Genomic DNA, 25,613 nt, shown 5'->3' on the forward strand with positions numbered 1-25,613 from the left:
ATTAAATAAACAAGCATAGCAAAAAACATACAACAAGTAATAATATAAATGAATAAATAGATCTTAAAGCGAGTGATGCTTATATTGAATATGAAAATCAAGCTTAAAACGAAAAAAGATATTTTGCTATTGAAGTATATATGAAACTTAAAACGAACGGAAATTAAATAAACAACCAATGCAAACAAACATACAATAGATATTAATATAAATGAATAAATAAATCTTAAAACGAGTGAAACTTAAATTGAATATGTAAATCAAGCTTGAAACGAACAAAAATTACTTCAAAAAAGAGTTTGGGTATCACCTCCTTCTCTCACTGTAAAAGTCTAAAGCATATTGCGTCATTGGCGCTTTACTGAAAACTATATGCGTCTTGAACAGTCATGGAAAGTATAAACAACATCAAATTGAATATTTGATGTATAATGATATTAATTGTTGAAAGATCCATCAGTTCAAGAATTTATTTCACTGTAATTTTATTTTTATTTTCAATTCTTTAAGAACTGGAAAAGAAAATATTTGTAATATAATTCGTTTTCATTTAAGGGCTAATGATGCAGTAGGCTTTTGGTTTTTATTTACAGTTAAGGAAGGGGGCAGTATCCAATTTATTGTTTGTAGCGAAACTATATTCGTCTTGAACAACTTTAAAAAGAGCTAATAAATTAAACTGAAAATTTTATGTATAATGATATTAATTGCTGAAAGCTCATCAGTTCAAAATTTTACTATAATTTTAATGTTTATTTTCAATATCAAGTACAAAAGAAAATATTTGTCATAAAATTGGTTTTCAGTAAAGCGCCAATGACGCAGTAGGTTTTATTGTAATTTCTGTTCGTTTTGGGTTTCATCTATTTATCGATGCTGATTTGTGGTAGTTTCACGCTTGGTAGATTATTTGATTGGTTTAATCGAGTTCTTTAATTTTCTTTGAAAAACTGATTTTATAGAAAAAGTTTTTTTTAATTAATTTCTGTTCGTTTTATATTGACATAGTCTTTCCAGGGAAAAAGAAAATAATAGTTTAAATCTTTTTGTTTTTCTTATAGTTTGGCCTGCTATTTGTATGCTGGAGAAAATGTTTCAGCAATTTTTAACAGCATACACACTTTTAAAAATCTGGACAAAATTAGTAGTGTTTAATTTAGTTTCATTCCTCCTCTAGTTGACCTGAAATGGAAAACTAGATACCATTCGCAAAAAAAAATCTGTATACTTTCTTTGATAGCTTGGATACACTTACGCTATTTTGATTTGGTTAAATTTTAAGAGCAGAAGTAGCCCCGAAAGTTTGAACATAATACCCTCTGTCGTTTTAAATATAATTTCGGAGATATCTTATTGGGAATTAGCATTAACACAGTGCATTTTGATTTAATTTTAAGGCAACGTTTAGTTTTTAAATATAATAGGGGAAATGGGAGGGTGATATGGGAGGGGAATTAGTTGCCCTCCAATCACTTTCAGCTATTAAAAAGGGCACTAGCCCTTTCAATTTCCAATCAAATGGGCCCTTGTTGAAGTTCCTATGACAACGCTTTCTATAAGAACCTTATATTCCCCCAGGGAATAACTTACAATCCTTGCTCTGAGAGCGGGGCCTAATTTCCAGAACTTTCAACTACGTAGAAATAAGGGTTATCTCAAAATTTGATTGGATTTGTTTGGGGAGATGGTGGGTGTGAAAGGAGGGTTATTTACCCTTCAGTCATTTTCAAATATTAAAAAGGGCACTTGCCCTTTCAATTTCCAACTGAATGAGCCCATTTTGAAGTTTCTACGACAAGTAAGTTATGCCCCTAGGGAATAACTTACGACCCTTGCCCTGGTTCTGAGAGGGTTATCATCCTCAAACACCTAATTTCTAAAACTTTTAACCACGTTGGACAAAATGCCTATCTAAAAATTTTGACTGGATGTGTTTGAGGAAAAGTCCGGCGTTAGAGGGTAATTAGTTGCCCTCCAATCCCTTTCAACTATTAAAAAGGGCACTAGCCCTTTGAATTTCCAATCAAATGAGCCCCTTTTGAAGTTTCTATGACAAAACTTTCAATATAAAACCTTATATGCCCCCAGGGCATAACTTACAACCCTTACTCCGAGGGCTGTGGGGGAGTGTCACCCTCAAAGATATAATTTCCGGACCTTTCAACTACTTTGAACAAAATGGCTATCTAAAAATTTTGATTGTATGTGTGTAGATAAATGATGGACATGGAAGGGGCGCTACTCACCTTCCAATAACTTTCGACTATTAAAAAAGGCATAAGCCATTTCAATTTCCAATCAAATGAGCTCTTTTTGAAGTTCTACGACGTTTTCTATAAAAACATTATATGCCCCCAGGGCATAACTTACAACCCTTACTCCGAGGGCTGTGGGGGAGTGTCACCCTCAAAGATATAATTTCCGGACCTTTCAACTACTTTGAACAAATGGCTATCTCAAAATTTTGATTGGATGTGTTTGGATAAATGGTGGGCGTGGAAGGGGTGTTAGTTGCCTTCCAATAACTTTCGGCTATTAAAAAAGGCACTAGCCATTTCAATTTCCAATCAAATGAGCCCTTTTTGAAGTGTCTACGACGTTTTCTATAAAAACCTTATATGCCCCCAGGGCATACAGTACAATCCTTGCCCTGAGGTATGTGGGGGGGTTTCATGCTCAAAGACCTAGTTTCCAGAACTTTCAACTACGTTGAACAAAATGGCTATCTCAAAATTTTGATTGGATTTGATTGCAGAAAAGGCGTGAGAGGGGGGTTAGTTGCCCTCCAATCACTTTCGACTCTTAACAAGGTCACTAGCCCTTTGAATTTCCAATCGAATGAGCCCTTTTTGAAGTTTCTACGACAAAGCTTTCTATAAAAATCTTATTTGCCCCGAGGGCATAACTGAAAACCCTTACCCTGAGGGCTGTGGGGGGAGTTTTCTTATCAAAAACATAATTTCTATATGGAAATCAACTACGCTGAACAAAATGGCTATCACACAATTTCGATTGGATGTGTGTGGGGAAATGGTGGGCGTGGAAGGGGTGTTAGCAGCCTTCCAATCACTTCCGACTATTAAAAAGGGCACTAGCCATTCCAATTTGCAATCGAATGAGCCCTTTTTGAAGTTTCTACGACAACTACTTCGATACGAAGTGCCTTGGTATGGGAGAAAAACAAGTAATGCCTTGTGCCAACATCGTTCTTTACTTAGGCAGCGCTATTGCGCTGCCTATGATTCCTGTTTTTTTTTTCTTACCTTAGCTATCTATCTATCTTATGCTTGGTATTCCATAGCTTTCTACCTTTCTAATTCCTCAAATACATAATTTTCCCTCCTATTACATTTTATCTACCATTTTCCTAAAAACAATAAGTTTTTTTTCAATATTTCCCCCATTCATACGATTATACATCCATATTCTTACCATACAACAATTTCAACATTCATTTTATAGGTAACCACGGTGGCAAGGGGCTGCTATACTCATTAGGCCTATAACATATAACATTAAAATACATTAAGCCTACAACATATTAGTAGTAATTCTTGGTCGTAATGAGTTTAAGTTAGTATAGGTGTTTGCTGGTCTTTATTTTATTTTGACTATTTACTTTTCTTTGAAAAACATCGATTTCAGATTTTTTTTTTTGAAAATTAATTACATTCAAATGCTTACCAGCACAGGAGGGTAAAAGACGAGGCGTGTATCTTTAGTCTCACCGAAAAATGTCTTGTGGAGGGGAAGGGGGCTGGCAGGCACTACCAGGAGCGTAGTTTTCAGCAATTTTACATAGTAATATTTTTCTTTTCCTATTCAATTACGATGTTTCAATGTATTAAAACATATATATAACATAATGCCTTTAAATATTAGAGAACCCTAATGCAGAGTTCATGATGGCTTTTATACGCCAATGGCGCAAAAAAGTTTAAAAGTCGCGCAGAATCCCAATACATATCAACAATAATACCTCTCTCGTCCACCCAAAATTATGTAGCAAAAACTTGATCAAAAACTTATTCAACAAAACTACCGTACATCGAAAATTTTGACTAAACATTCAAGTTTTCTCCAAAAGTTTAATTACAAATCTAAAATTTTAATTCTTAAGCAGAAAACTGAAAAAGTAGTCCTTTTTAATCCCTTTACAATTACTGATATATCAGAGGCAACGCTATAGCGTTGCCTATAGTAAAGGCCATACGGCTCCAATGTTTTATTATTTTTTTTTCCCAGAGGCACTTCATATGGAAGGGGTCGTCGTATAAACTTCAAAGGGGGGCTCATTCGATTGGAAATCGAGAGTTCTAGTGCCCTTTTTAAGGGTCAAAAGTGATTGGAAGGCAACTAACACCCCTTCCACGCCCACCATTTCCTTAAACACATCCAATCAAAATTTTGAGATAGCCATTTTTTTCAACGTAGTTGATTTCCAGATATAAATTATGTTTTTGAGGAGGACACTCCCCACAGCCCTTAGGACAAGGGTTGTAAGTTATGCCCTGGGGACATATAAGGTTTTTATAGAAAGTTTTGTCGTAGAAACTTCAAAAAGGGCTCATTCGATTGGAAATTCAAAGGGCTAGTGCCCTTTTTAATAGTCGAAAGCGATTGGACGGAAACTAACCTCCCTCTCACGCCCACCTTTTCCCCAAACACATCCAATCAAAATTTTGAGATAGCCATTTTGTTCAACGTAGTTGAAAATTCAGGAAATTATATCTTTGAGGATAACAACCCCCTCCAAAGCCCTCAGGACAAGGGTTGTAAGTTATGCCCTGGGGGCATATAAGGTGTTTATAGAAAGCGTTTCCGTTTCCAAAAGGGCTCATTCGATTGGAAATTGAAAGGCCTGATTCCCTTTTTAATAGTCGAAAGTGATTGGAAGGCTTGACATTTTTAGGCTTGACTTCAGAAAGGGCTCATTCGCTTGGAAATTTAAATGGTTAGTTCCCTTTTTAATAGTCGAGGGGAAGGCTAGTTCCCTTTTTAATAGTCGAGTGGAAGTGATTGGAAGGCAACTGACACCCCTTCAACGCCCACCATTTCCCCAAACACATCCAATCAAAATTTTGATATAGCCATTTTGTTCAACGTAGTTGAAAGTTCTTGATATTATATGTTCGAGCTGGACACTCCCCCCTCCCACAGTCTTCGGGGGCAAGGGTTATAAGTTATGCCCTGGGGGCATATATGGTTCTTATGGAAGGAACGTTTGTATAAACTTCAGAGAGGGCTCATTTGATCGTAAATTGAAAGTTCTAGTTCCCTTTTTAAACGTCAAAAGATATTGGAGGGTAACCATCCCCCCCCCCAAACCCTTTTTTACCAAATGCATCCAATAAAAAATTTTAAGATAGCTATTTTTTTAAAAATAGTTGGAAGATCATATAACAAAAATTCCGGTGTTAACAAAACCCCCCAGGGCCCGGGGGCAGGCGTTGTAAATGATGCCCTTGGAGCATATATAAGTTTTATGGAAGGGATACTCGTAATAACTTCAAAGAGGGCTCATTTGATTGGAAAATGAAAGTTCTAGTTCGCTTTTTAAGAATCAGAAGAGATTGGAGAACACCTGGGCCCCCCCACCTCCACGCCCTTTTTTCCTCAAACCAATCCGATAAGAACTTTGAGATATTTTTTTCTTAAAATAGTTCAAAGACCATATAACGGAAACTCCGGGATTGACATACCCCCCAGGGCCCGAGGGCAGGTGTTGTCAGTTATGCCCTGGGGGAATATATGGTTCTTATTGAAGGGATGCTCGTAAAAACTTCAGAGATGGTTCATTTGATTGGAAATTGAAAGTTAAAACATAAAATCGCGAAGAAAGGAAGAAAACGAGGGCAATTAACAGCCAGTGAAAAAAATTGAAAAATTATGCAAATATTTCGGTCAAGACCTCCGCTATACCGTCCTCAGTGCAGAATAAAACTAATAAAAATATAAAACCAAACCTTAAAATAAAAACACCAAACTAAAATTGGACGACCCTTTCTCTGTAACGGTGAAAGGGTAACTGAATAAAAAACACAAGTCTAAATGGCATTTCACGATTTCATTTTACGTAAAGCACTCTCAAGGGCTAATCGCTTTCCAGTTTGATTATTATCGGAGATTCTATTTGATTGCACAATATAATTTTGTGGATGTATGTAAAAACGATCAGAATTAATAATTTTGTCATAAATGGGACATAGAAAAGTTTCTCCAGTATCTCTATTAAGAGCTACCTTTTGGTGAATGTGCTTTTTTATTTCAACTGCCTCCCTGAAAACTTGCGTGAGACCTTTAACGGGGGCAACAATGGAGGTTTCTCCAAACCAAATGAAATGGTGTGGACTCTCATACACATGTTGCGCCAAGGGGGAATCAAAAACTTCAGGACTTTGGCGTAACCTCATGGCCTTGTCGATTGAGGACTTATGTTCAGATAACCTCTCCCCCAATTGCTGTTGGGTTCTACCATCATAAAAACAGCCACAAGAAGAAGGAATTCTATAAACACCAATACCCGGAATGGGGCTGGTTTTGTCTTTGCCGTTGTTAAAAAAGTTCTGTGTAATATTTGAATTCTTAAAGGCGACGTTAAGTTTATGTTTTTTAAGGATTCTTTTCAATTTGTCACTCAATTTTGGAATGTAGGGTAGAACAGTGAAAAGTTTCTTATCATCCACCAATGGGACGGTATCTGTTGGGGTCTGCGGATTTGATGCATTCTTTTCGGTCTTTTTTCGTCTTTTATCTATAATGGTCTCAAGTATTTTTATAGGGTAGCCATTGCAAAATAAAATGTCCTTAATATAGTTCATTTCTGAGTCTATGTGAGGCTCTGAGCATATTCTTATTACTCGGTCAACCAAAGAAATAACAACTCCTCTTTCTATGCTGGGAGAGTGGTTGGAGGAAAAACGCAAATACCTATCGTTATGCGTATGCTTTCTATAAATAGAAAATTCAAATCCAGGAGACGTATCAAAAATTAAAACATCTAGAAAAGGAAGTTTGTTGTTATGCTCTAGTTCTAAAGTGAACTGAAGGTTAGAGTCCAAAGTGTTTAGATGAGTTAAGAAGGAGTTAAGTGACTCCCCTCCATGCTTACACACAGAAATAACATCATCCACAAACCGACCCCAGAACCGGTGTTTCATAGGAAAATTTAGGACCTAAACCTAGGTACACACTCCGAAAGGCAATTTAGGGATAGGATTGGTTTTCAGTCTTTGATTCACATTTTAAAAGACCAAAAAACGACGTCTTTTTTTCTTAGTAATATAATTTCAAAAACTACATTTTCTACAGCAAAATTGTTCACAGACAGATTTTCAGCAGATTTTTAGAATAGCTCAGAACACTTTCCACCACGACTTTTGTATAGCTAAGGCTCATTTATCATAAAAGTTTGAAAAATTAGAACACGAAAAATTTCAGAATTCCAGATGTTTTCTTCCTAGATTTTGTCCTGGTCCGGCCACTGAGAACCTATCTTCTAAGGTTCTTACTCCAGAAGAACCCATGTTTTGTCTAAGGGACCTAAATTTTGCCTACCTCAAACACAAGTGAATATACTTGATTTCATTCCATATTCCTCAAGGTCAAAAAATCAGGAAACACAAATTCTCAAACAAAAAAAAAAAAAGACCCACACATCATTATCACCTGGTCTGATAAAGGAAATAAAATTGTTATCCTTGATAAAACTTCATATAATACAAAAGTTACAGATATTTTATCCGACACCCATACTTACAAGCCCATAGATTCAGACCCCACCGATAAGTTCACACGTTTAGTACGAAAGGAGCTAGGAATTTCGCAAACTGAAAGCCTTATTACTCCACAAATGTATAAATTATTTTATCCTAAAGATTGTTCCGCTCTTAAATTTTACGGGCTCCCAAAAATCCACAAAGATGGAGTTCCTCTACGCCCAATTGTGGCTTCTTATAGCTCTCCGACTGCCAGATTGGGGAAATGGTTGTCAACACTTTTTCGCCCCCTTATGCAAACGCAAACTTTATACAATAGAAATTCAGTTCACCTTGTTAAAAAATTAAAAGACATTGAAATATAAAAGATACAATTTTGGCCAGTTTCGATGCCATTTCTATGTATACGTCTTGCGACATTAAAAACTATGAACTAGCTCTTCAAAGGAAATTAGAAGATAATATTGATGAAATAGACTACAAAACACTGGATATAGAAACTATTATGCGTCTTGTCCGTCTTTGCAATAGTTCCTCCTCATTTTTCCTATATAATAATCAATTTTTCAACCAAATCAGGGGTTTACCAATGGGTACAAGTCTTTCACCATTTTTGGCAACTTTTTATATGGAATTCATTGAAACCTCTGCTCTAAAAAATTTCTTTATGAAACACCAGTTCTGGGGTCGGTTTTTGTATGATGTTATTTCTGTGTGGGAGCATGGAGGGAGTCACTTAACTCCTTCTTGATTCATCTAAACACCTTGGACTCTAACCTTCAGTTCACTTTAGAACTAGAACATAACCAAAAACTTCCTTTTCTAGATGTTTTAATTTTTAATAAGTCTCCTGGCCTTGAATTTTCTATTTACAGAAAGCCTACGCATAACGATAGGTATTTGCATTTTTCCTCGAACCACTCTCCCTGCACAAAAAGAGGAGTTGTTATTCCATTGGTTGACTGATGCTCAGAGCCTCACATAGACTCAGAATTTAACTAGTGGTGTTTATAGAATTCCTTGTTCTTGTGGCTGTTTTTATGTTGGTAGAACCAAACAGCAATTGGGGGAGAGGTTATCTGAACATAAGTCCTCAATCGACAAGGCCATGAGGTTACGCCAAAGGCCTGAGGTTTTTGATTCCGCCTTGGCGCAACATGTGTATGAGAGTTCACACCATTTCATTTTGTTTGACAAAACCATCATTGTTGCCCACGTTAAAGGTCTCACGCAAGTTTTCAGGGAGGTAGTTGAAATAAAAAACCACATTCACCAAAAGGTGGCTCTTAATAGAGATTATTTGAAAAAAACTACGTTTTCTAAAGAGTTAAAGAGGCTGAGTTACAAGGTCGAAACTTAAAACGTACAGGGATTAGAAGGCACAGTTGGGGGGCTGCCGCCCCCAAACCCCCGCTTTTGCAGCCTTTAAATAAAAAAAAAGGTTTTTTAAACTGAAAGTAAGGAGCGACATTAAATCTTAAAACGAACAGAAATTATTCCGTATATGAAAGGGGCTGTGCCCTCCTCAACGCCTCGCTCTTTACGCTAAAGTTTGACTTTCTCACAACTCTTTTTTTTAAACAATAAAAACTTTAGCGTAAAGAGCGAGGCGTTGAGGAGGGCACAGCCCCTTTCATATAAGGAATAATTTATGTTAGTTTTAAGTTTTAATGTCGCTCATTACTTTAAGTTTAAAAAACTTTTTTTTTTTTTAAAGGCTGCGAAAGCGGGGGGTTTGGGGGCGGTAGCCCCCCAACTGTGCCTCCTAATCCCTGTACGTTTTAAGGTTCGAGCTTGTAACTCAGCCTCTTTAACTCTTTAGAAAACGTAGATATTTTCAAATAATTTCTACACGTTTTTGTACAGTTTATTACTTATTATTGCTTGAATAACTGTTAGCTGATCGTGTCAGGAGTTAAAGTTGGGGGGCTGCCACCCCCCAAACCCCCCGCTCTTGAACATTCCTGTGTTAAGGCTTTTAATTCCTGAATACTCAAATCACGTCGTACAGGGTGCCTCCTAATCCCTGTAGGTTTTAAGGTTCGAACTTGTGACTCAGCCTCTTTAACAGCCCCCCAACTGTGCCTCCTAATCCCTGTACGTTTTAAGGGTCGACCTTGTAACTCAGCCTCTTTAACTCTTTAGAAAGCGTAATTTTTTTCAAATAATTTAAAAAAGAAACTGAGTTTCTTATTTAAACTTTAAATTCAGTATATAAAAAAAATTTTTCTGACGGTGAATAGAACCCAGTTCGCCCGCCTTACAGTCAGGAGTATCAATCACGGCATTAAAGAGACACACTTGTATATGTTTTTTATTAAAGAGAATCTATTTTTGATGCAAGCAAATCCCCACAAAATTTGAGATTTGGTTTTTGTAAAAAATGGAAGGACTGATCAGATTGATCTGAAATTTCGAGGATAAGCTGCCAGGCCCCAGGAAAGCTTATCCTCTAAATTTCAGCCCGATCAGACAACGTTAAAGGGGGGCTGTGGTGGGAAAAATTAACATGGGCTCTTATAGGAAAACAAGGTTTTTCGTCAATGTAAATTTGGGAGATAATTTTTTCAGTCTGAAAATATCAAAAAGCCCTAACAGGTCAAGTTATGCTTCGAATGAGTCCTCATTCACCCGGATCAGTTGCCAACTGTGGCCTGTAGGCGTGGCTAAGAAGAAAAAAAAATTTTGAGCTTTAAGTGGCTATATTTGGTTTTTGGAAAACAGGGAAGGAGTGATCAGATTGAGCTGAAATTTCAAGGATAAGCTCCCGGGCCCTAGAAAAGCTTAACCTCTAAATTTCAACCCAATCGGACAACGTTAAAGGGGGCTGTGGTCGGAGGGTCGAAACTTCCGGCCCATTTTTACCCATGAAGATAAAGTCGGAGGGGGATGAAATATTGCACGTTTCTTAGTTTGAGCTTGGGCTACAAAATGCAATTACCGCTGTCTCTCTGCGACCGCTAGGACCGGAAATCGCTTAACATTGTGGTGGGTCGCCTCTTTATAGAGGCACAAGTGTGCCTCCTTGATACTGGAGAAACTTTTCTAAGTCCCATTTATGACAAAATTATTAATTCTGACCGTTTTACATACATCCACAAAATTATATTGTGCAATCAAACAGAATCTCCGATAATAATCAAACTGGAAAGTGATTAGCCTTTAAGAGTGCTTTACGTAAAATGAAATTGTGAAATGCCATTTAGACTTGTGTTTTTTATTCAGTTACCCTTTCACCGTTGCTAAGAAAGGGTCGTCCAGTTTTAGTTTGGTGTTTTTATTTTATGGTTTGGTTTTTATATTTTTATCAGTTTTATTCTGCACTGAGGACGGTATAGCGGAGGTCTTGACCGAAATATTTGCATAATTTTTCAATTTTTTTCACTGGCTGTTAATTGTCCTTGTTTTCTTCCTTTCTTCGCGATTTTATGTTTTATCATGATTAGCCAGCGTGGTTTCAGAAATTATTTAAAATTGAAGGTTCTAGTTCAGTTTTTTTTAGATTCAAAAGAGATTGGAGGGCAACTAGCCCCCCCCCCCCACGCCCCTTTTTCCCCCAAATGCATCCAATAAACATTTTGAGATACGGTAGCCATTAAGTTAAAAATTGCACTCAATTCATATAATAAAAACTCAGGTCTCGTCACCCCCCCAGGGCCTGGGGGCAGGCGTTATAAGTTATGCCCTGGGGCATATATGGTTCTTATGAAAGGGATTCTCGTATAAACTTCAGAGAGGGCACATTTGATTGGAAATTGAAAGTTCGAGCTCACTTTTTAATAGTCAAAAGAGATCCGAGGGCAGCTAGCCTCCCTTCCCACGCCTTCTTTCTCCAAACCCATCTGATGAGAATTTTGAGGTAGACATTTTGTTAAAAATAGTTCAAAGGTCAGATAAGAAAAAATCCGGTGTCAATACAACCCCCCAGTGCCCAGGGAAAGGCGTTTTAAGTTATGCTCTAAGGGCATGTATGGTTCTTATGAAAGGGATGCTGGTATAAACCCCATAGAGGGCTCATTTGATTGGAAATTGAAAGTTCTTGTTCAATTTTTAAGAGTCAAGACAGTTAAGGGCAACTAGCCCACTCCCCACGCTCTTTTTTCCCCAAACCCATCCGCTACAAATTTTGAGATAGCCAGTTTTTTGGAAATTGTTCAAAAATTAGATAACAAAAACTCCTTCCAGGGGACAGGCGTTGTAAGTGTTGTCCTGGGGGCGTATATGGTTCTTATGAAATGGATCCTCCTATAAACTTCAGATAGGGCTCATTTGATTGGAAATTAAAAGTTCTAGTTCACTTTTTAATATTCAAAAGACATCCGAGGGCAACTAGCCCCCCCCCCCCCCACACACACACTTTTTCCCCAAGCCCATCCGATAAAACTTTTATAATATCTATTACAATGAAAATAGCTCAAATCTCAGCTGAGAAAAATTGCTTTGTTGATGGAACTCCTCAGAATCTGGAGACAGGCGTTATGAGCAATGTTCGATAACCATGTACAGTTCTTATGGAAGGGATGCTCGTATAAACTTCGGAGAGGGCTCATTTGATTGGAAATTGAACGCTCTTGTTCACTTTTTACGAGTCAAAATAGATCGGAGGGTAGCTAGACCCCCCCCCTCCTCCACGCCCTAAATGCATCAGATAAAATATTTTAGATAGACATTTTGTTAAAAATAGTTCAAAGTTCAGATAACAAAAAAATCCGGTGTCGACACAGCCCCCCAGGGCCCGGGGTAGGTATTGTAAGTTATGCCCTAGGGGCATATATGGTTGTTATGGAAGGGATGCTCGTACAAACTTCCTAGAGGGCTCATTTGATTTAAAATTAAAAGTTGTAATTCACTTTTTAAGAGTCAAAAGTGATTGAAGGCAGCTAGCCTCCCCCAACATTCCATTTATTTTTTTTTCCAGAGGCACTTCATATAGAAAGGGTCGTTGTATAAATTTCAAAGGGGGCTCATTCGATTGGAAATCGAGAGTGCTAGTGCCCTTTTAAGATTCAAAAGTGATTCGGAGGGCAACTAGCCCCCCAAGACCTTTTTCCCCAAATATATCTGATAAAAAACTTGAGGTAGCCATTTTGTCAAAAATAGTTAAAAGATCATAAAAAAAAAACTCTTTTACGTATGGCCATTTGGTTAAAAATAGTTCAAATATCCGATAAGAAAAACTCCTGTGTCGACACAACCCCCCCCCCCCCAGGGCCGGGGGCAGGAGTTGTAAGTAGTTCTCTGAGGCATATAGGGTTCTTATGGAAGGTATGCTCGTATAAACTTCGGAGAGGGCTCATATGATTGGAATTTGAAAATTTTCGTTCAGTTTTTAAGAGTCAAAAGAGATCGGAGGGCAACTAGCCGCCCTCTCCGCGCCCTATTTTCCTCACACCCATGTGATAAGAACTTTGAGAGAGCCATTTGTTCAAAATAGTTCAAAGGTCAGATAACAAAAACTCCGGTGTCGACACATCCCCCCAGAGCTCGGGGACATGCATTTTAAGCTATGTCCTGGGGCCGTATGTGGTTCTTATGAAAGGGATGCTCGTATAAACTTCAGAAAGGGTTGATTTGAATGGAAATTAAAAGTTGTAGTTCATTTTCTCAGAGTGGAGTGAAAAAATATCGGAGGGCAACTAGCCCCTCCCGCTCTCCACGCCTTCGGGTTTATCAGATGGATAAACCCATCCGATAAAATTTTGAGGTGACGATTTTGTTAAAAATACTTCAACCTTCAGATATTGAAACTCCGGGGTCGACGCAACCCCCCAGGGCCCACGAAAAGGCTTTGTAAGTTATACTCTGGAGATATATATGGTTCTTATACAAGGAATACTTATAAACTTCAGAGATAGCTCATTTGATTGAAAATAGAAAGTTCTAGTTCACTTTTGTCAAAGAGTCAAAAGAGACTGAAGCTTAATTACTCCCTCCACGCCCTTTTTCCCCAAACCCATCCGATAAAAATTTTGAGATAGCAATTTTGCTAAAAATAGTTCAGACATCAGATAATAATAACTCCGAGGTTGACACAAACCCATTTTCTCCCTTTGATATTGTTACTTTGATACCAGTTTTGATACTTCGATGAATATTTTATTTATTTTTTTTAAGTTGGACTCTGAAATAAGGAATTTTTAAAAACTTGAAATGTTTTGCAATCAAAAAGAAACAAAACTTAATTAAAAAAAAAAAACTTTCAGAAAAATAGGTTTTTCAAAGAAATGTAAAGGCATTTTTAAAATTATCAAATAAAGATAAAAATATCGGTTAAAATTAAAAATCAACACGACCGGAAATTTCGACTAAGGAATAAATAAAACCCAAAACGAACAGAAATTAAATAAACATTCATAGCAAAAACATACAACAAGTAATAATATAAATGAATAAATAGATCTTAAAGCGAGTAGTGCTTAGATTGAATATGAAAATCAATCTTGAAAAGACCAAAAATCACGACAAACAAGAGTTTGAGTATGACCTCCTTCTCTTACTGTAAAAGTCTAAAACCTACTGCGTCATTGGCGCTTTACTGAAAACTATGTGCGTCTTGGAAAGTATAAACAACATCAAATTGAATATTTGATGCATAATGATACTAATTGTTGAAAGATCCATCAGTTCAAGAATCTATTTCACTGTAATTTTATTTTTATTTTCAATGCTGTAAGAACTGGAAAAGAAAATATTTCTAATATAATTTGTTCTCAGTTAAGCGCCAATGACGCAGTAGCCTTTTGGTTTTTATTTACAGTTAGGAAAGGAGGCAGTATCCAAACACTTGTTTGTAGTGAAACTATATTCGTCTTGAACAACTTTAAAAGGAGCTAATAAATTAACTGAATATTTGATGAATAATGATATTAATTACTGAAAGCTCATAATTTCAAAATTTCACTATAATTTTAATGTTTATTTTCATTATTAAGTACAACAGAAAATATTTGTCATGAAATTGGTTTTCAGTAAAGCGCCAATGACGTAGTAGGTTTTAAACTTTTACAGTGAGAGAAGGAGGTCATACCCAAACTTTTGTTTGTGGTGATTTTTGTTCGTTTCAAGCTTGATTTGCATTTCAATTTAAGTTTCACTCGTTTTAAGATTCATTTATTAATTTACATTAATATCTATTGTATGCTTATTCTTATTGATTGTTTATTTTAATTTCTGTTCGTTTTAAGTTTCATTAATACTTCAATAGGAATTTTTTTTTTTTTTTTTTTAAGATTGATTTTCATGCATTACTCGCTTTAAGATCTATTTATTCGTTTATATTATTACTTGTTGTATGTTTTTTATATGATTGTTATTTAATTTCAGTTCGTTTTGGGTTTCATTTATTCTTTAATAGTAATTCCTGGTCGTTTTGAATTTTAAAAGGTATTTGTATCTGCTGATCTAAAGTTTAAAATAGCCTTTACTTTTCTTTGAAAAACTTATTTTTCGGAAAGTTTTTTTTTTAATTAATACAATTTAATACAATTTAACAGCGAGAAATCGTGCTTTACGGGGCCACTAGCTCACATCATAGCTTGGTTAGGCCTGGACATGATTATAAAAGAATCAGAAGTTAAATAGACAGAACAATTTTACTAATTGAAAGTAAGGAGCGACATTAACACTTAAAACGGACAGAAATTACTCCGTATATGAGGGAGCAGCCCTTTCCTCAATCCCTCGCACTGCGTAAGTTTGAATTTTTGCCCCATTTCTTTAAGAACGACTGCTGAAAGGTGAGGGCCTTTCAGTTAATTAGCGAGGGCCTTATTATTCCAGAATTGGAATAGTAAGGTTGCTAAACCATTAAAAAAACCTTAGCATAACGAGCGAGGGACTGAAGAGGGGACAGCCCACCTCGTATACGGAATAATTTTTGTTCGTTTTAAGTTTTAATGTTACTCCTTACTTCAAGTTAAAAAAAAGGTTGGTTTTTTGTTAATTTTTTAACGAAATAGAGTACCGCTGTTACGTCATTATAATAGTAAAGACATCTTCAGCCAGGGTCTCTTTTCCTACAGGAGCATTTGTTCAATAAAAGCAAGTGCCCTTGATCTAATTACTTCTGAAGTCAGCTAGTTGCTTAGCAATATAACTATCTTATTGAGCTATTGCCACGGTGATTGAATTTTCGTTAGTAAGTTTCCCTACTTTCACTTAGACCCCTCTCTGTCTTTCCAGAAATACAATCTGATTAAAATAGATTTTAAACGTTTTTCTTCTATTTGAGGTAGGATTTCATAGAATTATAAATGCCTAAAGATGGCTTGAGGAGCCGAAAAAAACCTATTGAGATAGACTGGGTTAATGCACAACGGAACAGAGAGTTTACTTAACATTAAAGCTCAAAAACTCCTTGTTCTTTCAAACAGCTCGGGATAACGAACTGTAAGTAAGCAGTGATTTTGCCCAATAGTAACCGAAATTAAAAAAAAAAAATTTTTGATAACAATAGATACATTTAAAAAATTGGTTTTTTATGCTGGTTCCAAATATATAAAATATGCCTGAGAATATATGGCTACTTTTTTAAAATGAGGAAAATACCCCCCCCCCCTCAAAAAAAGTCAAGAAATCATATTAAAAATTGCACCATCAGATTCATCTTCTCAGAGAACCCTACTGCAGAGGTTTCAGTTCCCATATGCAAAAATGAGAAATTTTTTTTTTTTTTTTAACAGAAAAAAAGATCACGGATGCATGTTTTGTTTGTTTTTTTCTTTGTTCTTCTCAGGTGTGATCATGTCGAACAAATGGTCCTAGAAGATCGGGAACGGGCTCATTTGATGAGAAATTAAAAGCTCTAGTGCCTTTTTAAGTGACCAAAATAAATTGGAGGGGAAATAAACCCCCTCCCATGCCCTTTTTTCAAAGTTTTGAGATTGCCATTTTGTTCAGCATAGTTGAAAAGTATAATAACTATCCCTAAAAGAATTTTACACGGGAGGAATTTGCCAGAATTCAGAATAGAATTTGCCAGAAGTCTTTTTTCGTTTTTTATTCGTCTTTTCGTTTTTTTCTCGATGGCGATTCCGTTTTTAAAGTCTCTGGGGGATTTTCCACGAGAAAATTCTCCATGTGGTAATTATCAACAGGAGAAATTCTCCATGAAGAAATATACCGCGGCAAAAACATTCCTTTGGGGGGAGGGGGATCTCCGGGGAAAACGTCCCACATTGGGGGACATGGCCTAAACAACAAACAGAAATTAAATAAAAACAAGTATTTTTTCGAACGAAAGTATAACAAGGGAAATTTTTTCAGGTGGAATTTGCACCGAAGATGGAATTGTCCGTGGTAATTTTCCGGAAGGATTTTCTTGGAAGAAGCTTTACACAGAGAAATTTTTCAGGGAGGGGGGTCCTTGGATCATTTGAAAAACGACCAGAAATTAAATCAAAAAGAAACAAGTTTTTCTAATGAAAGTAAGGAACAACACTATACTTGTAACGAACATAAATTATTCCGTATATGAGGGGGGCTGCACCCTCCTCAATGTCCCGCTCTTTATGCTAAGGTTTGATCTTCTGTCCCAATTCTTTAAGAACGACTCCTGAAACACAAGAGCCGTTTAAATAGAATCGGAAGATTTTTTAAATGCACTAAAAAGCTTTAGCGTGAAAAGAGGGTTATTAAGGAGAGGGCAGCCCCCTTGCATACGGAATAATTTCTGATCGTTTTAAGTTTTGAAGTTGGTCCTTACTCTAGGTAGAAAAACTTCTTTTTTTATTATTATTTAATTTTGTGGTATAAAACAGCCAAACGGACACTGACTTCTTACAACCGTCTAAAAATTGACATAGAAACAACAGGAAAATACAACAATGGTAACAAAATGCGTGGTTACTTGATATCCGTTTCTGACATACGCTGTAAATATTATGAATAGATTAAGGAACAATGTAACTGGCCAGAAAAAAAAATCTAGGATTGAAGTTACAAGAAATAAACCAATTTAATTAAATTTAATTGTTGAAAATGCATACACGACAATAATTTTTCTTTTTCTTTTTGGCTAGAGGCTTATTCACACACGAGATTAATGTTAGCTTGTGTCAAGATCCAGCAAACACCGGAACCACACATAATAAGAATGTCTTACCAGTTGGTTCTGGCTACATAAAATTTACATATTATGTTCGTTTTTCATCTTGTTTGGATTATTAAGGATACGTTGTCACATAATCTAATCACCAAAATGAAATTCCATGCCCTGCAGCGGGTTGCTGCAGCTGAAATAGAAGTCTACATCCTACATGGGCGCCCATAAGCTGAATTCCCGGGGGGGCAAACCTCATCTAATTGGCACTTTTAATGCTATATAATAGAAATCTCAGAACAAAAATGATGATGTTGCCTTAAAAATAAGGCAGCATCATTCAGCCAGGGGGCGGGAGCCCCCCCTGTCCCCCCCCATATGGGCGCCCATACAAAATCCAGTTGTGTCACCGCAAGACCAATTTGCTTAATTTCCTATGGCGTTTATTTCTATACAGAAAAAAAAAATCACAGTTAAATCTCTGGGATTGACTGGCCTTTGCTAAATTCCAAAAGTTTAAAAAAGGTTGAGCTTATTGAGCTCTAGTTAGCCCCAGAATCTACCTAAACTCTAATTTATATTGGCAAAGCTCTAGGTAAATCTTGGCGCTAGCCATATCTTGGTGTTAGATCATTTCCCATTGCGAATGTCGCGCTTATTTTCCCGCTTACGGCCTATTCACAATGACATACGATATAGATAACGTGGAGATTTAGCTACGTTGTGACTCAGCTCACACCGAAGCCCTTTATAATAAGGCTTGGAATTGACTAAAAAGTATGTGGGGTTAGATACAGAGAGAGAGGTAAAACTCAGTTTTAATTCTAATTGAAAAATAAGTTGTTTTATTAACATAATTAAGAAAGACACTATTACTGAGTAGTTGATTTTTGAAATAACAAAATGGAGTGGATTCATTTTGAACAAAACATCTCCACGAGCAATTATAGCTTTCTCCTTTTGTTGCTCTGAACCAATATGAGCCATGGAGCAATGGAACATCTAAATAAAACTAATCAAGCGCTTTCTCATCGCGAGGGGACAGGAGAAGTCATCAAATGATCTAAGGAATGCTTCAATGACCTATTCCTCCAAGCTAGAACTGAAGATTCCATAAGTGGTTTAGGGGAAACATCAAAACTTCAATTCTCAAGGATACACACTTATTATATGTTTTCATGCAGAGATATCTAAGTCAGTGACAGACAACGTACATTTTATTTTCGGAACACTATTTTATGACCCTTAAATTTATTATTTATCAAAAAGAGGTCAACAAACATGGCACTAGGACAAACAAAAAAAAATCTAAGTAATAGTTGTTGCTGAAGAAAGTAGTCAGGAACAAGGAAAAGATGGCTGTCATATCAATTGAAGCTAACCAAACAAAAAATGGAAAAGTGGTAAGCAAGCAGAAATAATGTATATAACAAGCAATCAGAAACATTTAAAATTTGTAAAAGGTGATAATAAGGGCCGTATTCACTATTTTCTTGGGGACGGGAGGGGGGGTACAAAAGGATTTTTCAGGGGGGAGGGTACAACCTTTTTTTCTTCGCATCAAAAATGTATTTATATTCATTTTTGTTAAGTTTTTACGGGTCAGACAAACAGTTCGGGGGGGGGGGGGGGGGTTCAAGCCCCCTAACTCCCCTGGATGTGGCCATGGCACTTAATTATTTGGTCCCGCCTAGGGATAGGGAAAGTTTACTATCCATGTTCTATGTTCTAAAATCAGCTATCACCAGATCTGCAAACTCAGGGATCTCAAATCTCGAGAAGCCTGAATGGCGAGCTCAAGTTTGACCCGTCTCTGGATGGTGGTCTTGGACACGAATATCACAGCGTTTGTCCGTGTATCCTTTCCCCTAAATCATCATCCAGAGTTTCACCACAGCATTAAGTCCCTTCAAGGTTTACTTCCACCTCAATTATTCCAATGTCCTCAAAGAACCTTACACAACTCTTCAGTGGCCAAAAAGGGTCAATAAATACCCAATGTTGTAGGAGAGCATCTCAACTTAGCTGTAGGTCCTCATGTTAGGACATGAGGGTCAACCAGCCCAGGGGACGCAGCAAGCCAAGGAATCCACACAGACTATTGATCGGAAAGAGCATCCAAGTTTTGTCAGACGTACACTTCTCCCCAACCCCTGAAATCTCACCCTTCACCTTTGCTTGCCCCGCTTCAGCTTCACCTTCAAGTTTTTTTTATCATCTTACACCATTTTTGGTTCCGGACTCAGGAGTTGAACAGGAAACAGGCTCCGGGCTCCACCATTATTCCCGTATCCTCATTCATTTCAAACCTAAACACCTTTCTGAGACCTTGTAATCTTAGGGGTATTACTAGAAGGTGGCCAAAACTACCTCAATTCCTTAGTGATACTTTGACCCTGTTTATGATTTCTGTGAAGGATATCGAAAATACCAGGACTCTAAATTTAAGACAAAGGATCATGATTACCCACAGAGTGATTTCAAAGCTGTAAATCCAGCCATTTTATAGAAAATATATTATTATAATATTTTATTTGGCTAAATAAGGGTATTAAGTTTAGATATAATAAACACAGTTTAATGATATCATTTCACAAAAGTAAATTTAGTTTACTGCTCTAAAGGCTCCCAAGCCTGCGGATTCTATCTTTATGTTCGGTAACCTAAGTGGAGATGATTGCCTAGACTCTTTCAAGAATTCTAACAGAGAAACAATTAAAATAGTAAAACAGGTTTAGTTTAATATCGTTGTGGGTATCTAAAATAAGTCAACAGTTTGACTAGCGAGACCTCAGTATCAATGAAGCGTTATTTTTTTATTGATTTTTAAATAAAGCACTATTTGCTTCATGGACCAGCGACTAAAATAATAGAAAAAAACAGGATTGCCAAATAAGGGGGAGGAGTTGATTATAAGTATGAAAACGAATCAATAACTTGACAAAATTTATAAAAATAGACGTTTGGTAGTAAAGGAATATTCATAATGTCATAGTTCTCAGTTTTGTTATTGTCCTCTTCGTAGTTGATGTTCACTGGGTTTCTTTATGTTTGCCAAACGTACAGCGCTGAGTTCTGGTTGTATATCTTAATGTATCTTTTTACTGCTAAGAGTATCCTGTGTTCCCAGATATTAATGCAAATTATTGAAATATTTTTCTTGAAACACAAAAATCTATATTAAACGTCATAAATGAACATTCTTAGGGTTGTCTTCATCTATGGGCAGAAGCTTCTGCTTACTATTAAAGGTTCTTAGGTTCAATTCTCCCCGAGGACAATTTTTCTAGCATTATTCCCTATTCATACGCATGAAAATTTATGCATGTTCTTGTGCTGCAATGTTTTGGGGAGAATGGGGAAAAGACAAATCCTTAAAAAAATTAAACATAGGTGACATCAACGGTAATTTTATATACTACAAAAAAAATCAATTCTTCTTGATTTGTGCGGCTTTCGAAGACCAGGGCCGAAAATTCACTCAGTATGTGCAAGGGTCCGGTGTCTTTGGTGTGTGCTCCGGTATTTTATGCAACGGGCACTGATGGATAATATATGCTTATTTTCAACCACAGCCATGATTTTTATTGATCAAGCTTGTATATTCAGTTCATCCCACATCTAATTATGATATACAATTCTATCTTTTTTTAGCATCTCGCCTCGTCAAAAGCCAATGGGCGAAAACGGCCCCTTTCTTTTGCACTTATTTTACAATTTTCTCTTTAGTTTTCAGCAATTGCAATTTTGAATTTAAGCCGCAATAAGCCTGCGTAGACTGTTCCAAAAGTGGAGGGAGAAGTTAGCCATACTTTAAATGACATTTACGCTAATAACACACAACTAGCCCTCACCCATCTGTCATGTAGGATCTTTCATGTAGAACTCCACAGCAGTTAAAATTTGAATGAAGGGCGTATCCAAGATTTTTGTTCGGGGAAGGGGGGGGGGGGGTCACACAAAAACTTAATAACGTTTCAAAGATGTGTTTATATTTATATTTGTTACGTTGTTACGAGTCGGACAAAACTATCGAGGGGGGGGGGGGTTCAAACCTGGTAGTCCCCCTAGATAAGGGCTTGATTTAAAGTCCATAGTTAATTTTAGAAACATGGCTTTCAAAGAAGAATCAAATCAATGAGCAATAGGAACTTGACAAATTTTGATCAAAAAGGGGAATAATCTCCCAGATTCTTCTTATGTCAATGTTTGGTTCGTTAATCCTGAAAAGAACAACACTCACATTGAGAACAAGAGATGAAAAATTTGATGGAAGAACAAACAAAATCTCTAAAAATCGATAATTACCTTAAATAGACAAAACAAATCTCGAATTTTACAGTGTTCTTGGGGAGGAGCTTGGGCTTACTGATTTTGCACAGATCTTTTAAGCGAAAAAAAAAACCTTGAAGATTCGCTATCCTTTAAAAGAACAACACCCACATTGAGAACAAGAGATGAAAAATTTAATGGAGAAAGAAACAAAATCTCTAAAAATCATATAGCTGTGAAAGTTAGAAGCACATCAATGTTGTTGTTTTTTTTTTGTGGAGATCAAACATGGTGTTTCTTTCCACAGGAGATGAAAAGTGTTTCAATGAAGATATTGTCCCTCTATTTCGCCTTCAAATAAATCAGTAATTAATTTCACCTTGAATAAACAAAAAAAAATAATCTCGAATTTTACAATGTTTTTGAGGAGGAGCTTGGGCTTACTGATTTTGCACAAATATGGCAAGCAAAAAAGCTAAAAATAAACTTGAAATCACAATAATTTTTCAAATACATATTGTAAGTCAGCGAATCAATGGTTTTATCAGCATTTCTTGCTATAAGTTCAAAAAAGAATAATGTACTAGTATATATGTATAATACATATATAGTAGTGACTATTCAATTTTACAAGTAGTGACAGATCAATATTACAAGTAGTAATGTATCAATAAATACATTACTATATACATTATATATAACATTATATATAACATGTTGTTTATTTAGATGTTATAGTATTTTACATGTTATAGTATTTAGGGTACAGTTTTTCAACACGAGACCCTTTAGGTACTTCTTATCAAACAGTTCGTGGTTACGAACTTTAAGTAAGAAGTGACCCGGCTCAATGGTAACCAAAACTCTAGAAAACGGTATTTTGATACAAATAGATGCATTAAAAGAATTAGATTTTAATGCTGATTTCAAAAATATAATTTTTATCAAGTTTAGTCCTACCCATCAAAAGTTAGGCGCCTGAGAAAATTTGGCTGATTTTCGAAAAAAGGAGGAAAGACCCCCTAAAAGTTATAGAACCTTAATGAAAATCACACCATCATTTTTTTCCCAAAGTCACCTGATCAAAATTTTGAGATAGCCATTTTGTTCAGCATGTTTGAAAATATGATAAGTATGTCCTTTAGGATGACTTAATCCCCCGAAGTTCCCGGGGGGAGGGCTGAAAGTTATGAACTTTACCCAATGTTATCATATAGTATTGGTTATTTGGAAGTATACTGACGTTTTCAGGGGGGATTTTTCCTGGTAGTGGGGGGGGGGTTCGGGGGTTATGTGGGAGGATATTTCCATGAAGGAAGTTTTCATGGGGGAAGGGACAGTGCTATGAAGGGGACGCCGGACTTACCATCATTATTTAAAAAAAAGATCAGAAATTTAATATAAAAAAAACAAGTATTTCAACTGCAACAGCAGCAACATCGAAACTTTAAACGAACACATAATATTACATATTTTACTGGGTTCAACCCGTATTCAATGCCTTGCTCTTTAAGACAAAGATATATTTATACTTTAGTAAGAGCTATTTATTCTAATTAACGGCCTTTGTGATTAAGCGGTCATTTTTAAAGAATTGGAACAAAATTCGAACTTTCGCTTAAAGAGCAAGGTATTGACTAGGGGCGAACCCCCTAATAAACAAATTAAAAATATATGAATATAGAAGTTCGTTACGTAAGTTAATTCATAAGTTACGTATATTTATTACTAATAAAAACGTTCGTAAATAAACTTAAACAAGTTTCGAGAAAGCCATTTAAATAAATAAAAGTAAATTAATATGAAATTTTTTTCTTTATTGTTCATGTACGGTGAGCCAAGATCAAAACCTGCATTTATTCAAAAACGTTCAAAAATTAAATAAAAAAAACAAGTTTTTTTTAACTGAAAGTAAGGAGCAACATTAAAACTTAAAACGCGAACAGAGATTATCCCGTATATGAAAGGGACTGTCCCCTCCTCAACGCCTCGCTCTTTACGCTGAAGTTTGAATCTGTCTCACAACTATTTTTTAAAACAATAAAAAACTTTAGCGTAAAGAGCGAGGCGTTGAGGAGGGGACAGCCCCTTTCATATACGGAATAATTTCTGTTCGTTTTAAGTTTTAATGTCGCTCCTTACTTTCAGTTTAAAAAACTTGTTTTTTTTATTTAATTATAAAACATAGATAAACTAAGTTCTTTTTATTATTTTATATTATAAAGGATTGTATGGCTTAGTTGTCAGAGTTTTCTATCTAAGGGAACAATTTCTAATAAAAAGGTCCCAGTGGCGTATTTGTTAGGATTGGTAATTCTGGGCACGATTGCCTGTGGATAAACTGTGTTAACAGCCTTCTACGTGCCATTTATTGAATAAGGGCCTGTCAAATGAATTTAAAGCGATATATAAGGGGCTAGGAATGAATAAATCTATTATTTAAGAATGTTCATTTTGGCATTTAAAGCTAAGTTTAACAAGAAGCTACTGCAAAATCCTAATCGAGCTAGACTTGCAACCCCGTGTTGTGGAAAGGAGGCCAGCGGTGTGACTCTGTAAGCTCACCTAGAGTCGACCTAGTTCCAAATGGATACCTTCAAAAACCTGGGGAAACACGGGAAGCCTCAAAAGATTTGTTCCCAGCCATGCAGTCGAAGGCAGTCCCAGTCGAAGACAGAGAATCAGGAAATGAGCACCTGTGCTACACAAGCCATTGGTTAACATGCGAAAATGTTTTGTTTTTTTACTTCAAACTCTACACGAGAGATCAATGGACTTACTACTAAATAAATGGCATCACTCCTCACTGCGTATCTTTTGGATTCAGATAATTATCTGCCTCATCGACCCTACCTATCACCAAATCCTACCTATCACCAATTTTATTAGAATTGTTTCTTCTTTAGCAATATTCATAGCGCCAGCAATAGTTTGTCTAACTTGACAGGTCTAACTTTGTCTAACTTGTCTATAACAAAATGCAAATTCTGTTTTATGTTAAAATGGTGTTTGCTGTGAAAGCAGTCTTACAAAAAGTTTTAAATATTGATTATGCCCGCATGAAATAATAGGGACTATTTTAAAGCGTTTTATATTTGTCCATCTGTGAATTAATCTAGCCGAGAGATTGTAACAACTGACAACTGATCAATGAACAAAAATTTTATATATATACATTTCTTCCAAGGCACGTACAAAGGAGGAAGGGAGCCGCTTCCCCCTTCACTTACTCCCCGAAATCTCAAGGTGTTCGAAATAATCCCAAAATTTCTTATACAGACCTACTCCACACAAATTTTGCATTTTTTTCGAATTTTGTCAGTTTGATTTTCCATTTGGAACTATCACCCGAAGGATGCATTCCATCAAAACCATCTATTTGTTATTTCAAGCGTGACTTTCACAGACACATGAAGCTTTGTAATTAAACTGGGTAAAAGACTAACATTATACAAATACACTTCTAATGCTCCAGGTCCTTGAAATTATTTTATAAACAACCAGTACAGGGCCTTCAAAATTATTTTTTTTGTGGTTGGATAACAAAATTTGTCCCTCCTCTCCTTCCCCCTAAACACAAAATT

The sequence above is a fragment of the Artemia sp. Qi Xiang Cuo genome, chromosome 16, assembly GCF_049724085.1.
Source record: "Artemia sp. Qi Xiang Cuo chromosome 16, ASM4972408v1, whole genome shotgun sequence".
Lineage (NCBI taxonomy): Eukaryota > Metazoa > Arthropoda > Branchiopoda > Anostraca > Artemiidae > Artemia > Artemia sp. Qi Xiang Cuo.